Genomic DNA, 3,666 nt, shown 5'->3' on the forward strand with positions numbered 1-3,666 from the left:
TTTTGTGTGTTTTTTTGCCAATACCAAATGTGGTCTTAACAGGAATCCCTTGTTTGACTAGGGATGGCTGCGCCGCTGTGGGAGTGGTCACGTCCGACTTTAGTTATGGCCAATCAAAAGTTCATTTCCTTCAAATGCAGCACCCTCACAAGGATAATCAAAAAATAAATAAAATGAAGGTTTCATTTCTGGTGTTCAGAGATTTATATATTTTTTAAATGGCTAGTTATTATTATTTTAAATAAGCGGCCATGACGTGGCGGCTGTGCCCCAACTTTGACACGTGTCACATCACGAGTTGGTTAATCGCTCCAGGAAGCAAATAGAAACTGGAGCTGGTCGGCGTCTAGACCAAACAACAGGCCCACATGCTAATCCCGTCTATTTAAATCAAATGCTTCTGAGTGGTTTTCAAGTGTCTCATTGCTAGCTATTTATAACCCAAGGGTCTACATTCTGTATTAGAGATAAATGCGTGAATAAAGTTATAAAAATCTCTGACGGGTTTTATGCCCTTCGACTGATTGAATATCTTGAAGTTTTTGGAGAATTCTCCAGGAAAAGATTGCCCAATGCTGTCCATTGAAATTTTTCTAATCAATCAGACCAAAGTATACAAATATATGGGAAGTGGATAATCACATATAAAATCACAATCGGCATATTTAGAAAAAAATATCTGTTCGGTATTTTCCTGGAACAGCAGTAGCGTAAAAAGCGTCAACATGTAACACAAGGCTGGAAGGGGATGGCCAAAACCGCACGAGAGAATTAACATGGAATGTTTTTACCGCCGCACTGCGTTCAATATGTTCAGCCATTGTTGTATGTTTTGTTTTGTTTTTTCACGTGGAATGAGAAGCATTGGCCGGGTGAGGCGAGTGCGCCTGCCAGGTCCGGACAAAGTAGTCTGGCTGGACAAACCGCTGGAATGCACCAGCACAATGAGAACTAATGTGCTCCCCAGCCGCGCTCTGGATCCCCCCACTTCCGAACAGCTGAAAGATTGTCCTGAATGACTATCACTCCGTTGCTATCTCTCAAACACCGGAGGCGGGTCAGCTTTTCCTCTGCCATTCAGGCAGGTAACGGTGAAAAAAATGAAGGACGGAAGGAAAAAAAATTCGCAGCACAAAAAAATGTTTTCGGGGCATTCCTGACACCAGGACATCTCAGCCACCATAAAATTGCTCTGGTACAATAAACAAGCCAAAGGTGATTTACTAGCTGGCCCAGACACTGATTTCATGCAGATTTCCTCAGTCGTGGCCTCTGGCTGTGCATCACAATTGAACTTAGATTGTGTTACACGCATATCAAACCTCCCTCGGACAACACGATCTGCCACATCGCTCTTTACGACCTATTAATAGGCCTACACTTTGCTGGCTAATGTGTCGCCACTTTGGTTTGGGGAGTTAGAGACCGTAGTCGGCAAGACACCTGAAGAATTGGACGAAGTGACCACAACACACCACCAAGTCTGTCTCACTATCAACAACTAGCAATGCAATCAAATGCTTGTGTAATGTTATCTTAAAACACAGAAAAGTGTGAGTACCAAGAACAAATCCCTGTGGAACCTCTAAAAAAAAAAAAAAGCCATGCGTATTGTTGTCCATATTCATTTATTTTCTAATTTTGTCAAGAAGAAACTGTTTCCAGAGGGCGGAAATGACGTTAAGTACATAGTACATCGTGATCTGGCAAATCAGAGCAAGTGAGAATGCAATTAGATTCGCTAAATTCCAAGAGAAGCTTCAAGAGGTGATCTTCATTTGTCCTGTGGATGCTTCCTTGGTTCAACCGCTTGGTTCCCGATAGGACCTTAAAAGTTCTTCTCAAAATTCTGACTCTTAATGTGTGCTTTCATGGCTTCGGTGCTTTCCGTCACCCACCTGGGCAGGATGTCATATGATTTATAGGTGCGGTACTGGGAATCCATCATGTTGGCACTGTCCTCGATGCTCTTCTTGGTCACGTAGTCCATGTACTCTTGAGAGACCCCTGTGTCGCTGAGCTTCTTCAACCGATCCTGCTTCAGCTCTTCCAGCCACTTGTCCTTCAGCTTCCAGTTTTCTTTGGTGCGAATGTAGTCAGTGAGCCTTTCCCGACGTTTGAGCAGGGCCATCTCCTCGTGCTCCCTCACCTGGAGGGTTGCAAAAGAAAATTGCATTTCCAAAATTCCAGCCTACCCATTTGAAATCTTACCTGCTCCTTGAGCAACTCCAAGTGCTTGCGGCCATTATCGTGCCGTTTTTTGTTCTTTTCATCCTCCAGGGCCAGGGCGATCTCGGTGCACTTGAGCACCCTCTCAAACTCGTCCTTCTCACGGGCGTGCTCCTTCTCCTCGCAGAGCTTCATCCAGTCCATCTGCTTATCCCGCTCTGCCTTGATTTTGCTGTGGAGGATCCAGCGGTCCAGTTTCAGGATTTGGGTGTCCTGGGCCAGCTGGGCCTTCTCCCGTAGGCACTGGTACTGCAGGTACGCCTCCCTGTCAGCCTTCCTCTTGGTCTCCTCCTCCTCTTTCAAGGAACACAGATCCTTCTGCAAGATCTGATTCCTCAGACGCTGGGCGGCGTTGATTGTATCCTGCTTCTTCTCAGCCGTCTCCTTCAGAGCCTGAACTTCTCTCTGGAGGATGTGAGGACCCCTGGCATTGGTGAGTATCCGTTGGTGCTCCGGAATGGTGAGCACCATGGGATTCCTTTCCGACTCGTCACGCGGCATCCTGATGTTGTACAGGAAGCCTTGGTGGCAGATCACCGTTTTCTTTTGGGGCATTTTACACACGGGCTCCATCCTGAAGAGATTTATGACCACCGGATGGGTGGAATCCTTGAATTTGAGGAAGCTATAATCGGCTAGCGTCTCCGTGGTTTGTGGAACCCCTCTGTCCTTGCCACCTTTGTCACCATTTTACAAAATGATACTTGACAGAATACAAAGCGCCATCATTTCATGCTGGATCTTTAATAGACAGGACGTCATCGGGTGACATCATAGGCTGAGGTCGCGCTTACATCGCCATTACATCACAACGTGGCTTGATTACAAAGCCTCAAGGCTGGGCCAGGCTGTGAGATCACTTCTTACTCCTTCGTCGATTCAATACGTTGACATTCGTATGGACCTGTGCGGTAACCCTGGAAACAGCTTCAGGTTTACTGAAATCGACGTCGACAGTAAACTTTGTTGTTTTTCCTCAGAAACAGCAAGAATACTATTCTTGGGTCAGTTTGATCTATTCGGGCATTTACAGTGTACCTCTGGAACTCCACATTGAGGTCTCGATGGGTAAAGGAAGCCATTTTGTAAAGTTTGATGAGTATCTGCTGTTCACATTTTTGTGTCCCTCTGCTTTATTTCAAAGCACGACCACCATTTTGAAAACGGATGTGACGACGATCGAACCGTCCCCTGCACCCACCACTTGCTGTATGGTGATATGCCAGATTGCTTGCCTATGCCTGGATATCTGTCTTATATTTTTCTTTTTCCCGCCTTCTTCCTCATTTGCACTTGGAATTTCGACAAATACATTAAATAGAAATAAAAGGGTTTGTAAATAAATTATTGACGTTGAGAACAAATTTGTCACCAAGGGCTTTGTTTGGTTTGTAACAATTGTTTTTGTTCTGAGCCTTCCAACTAACCCAGTCGTCC

The sequence above is a fragment of the Syngnathus acus genome, chromosome 20 (assembly GCF_901709675.1).
Source record: "Syngnathus acus chromosome 20, fSynAcu1.2, whole genome shotgun sequence".
Lineage (NCBI taxonomy): Eukaryota > Metazoa > Chordata > Actinopteri > Syngnathiformes > Syngnathidae > Syngnathus > Syngnathus acus.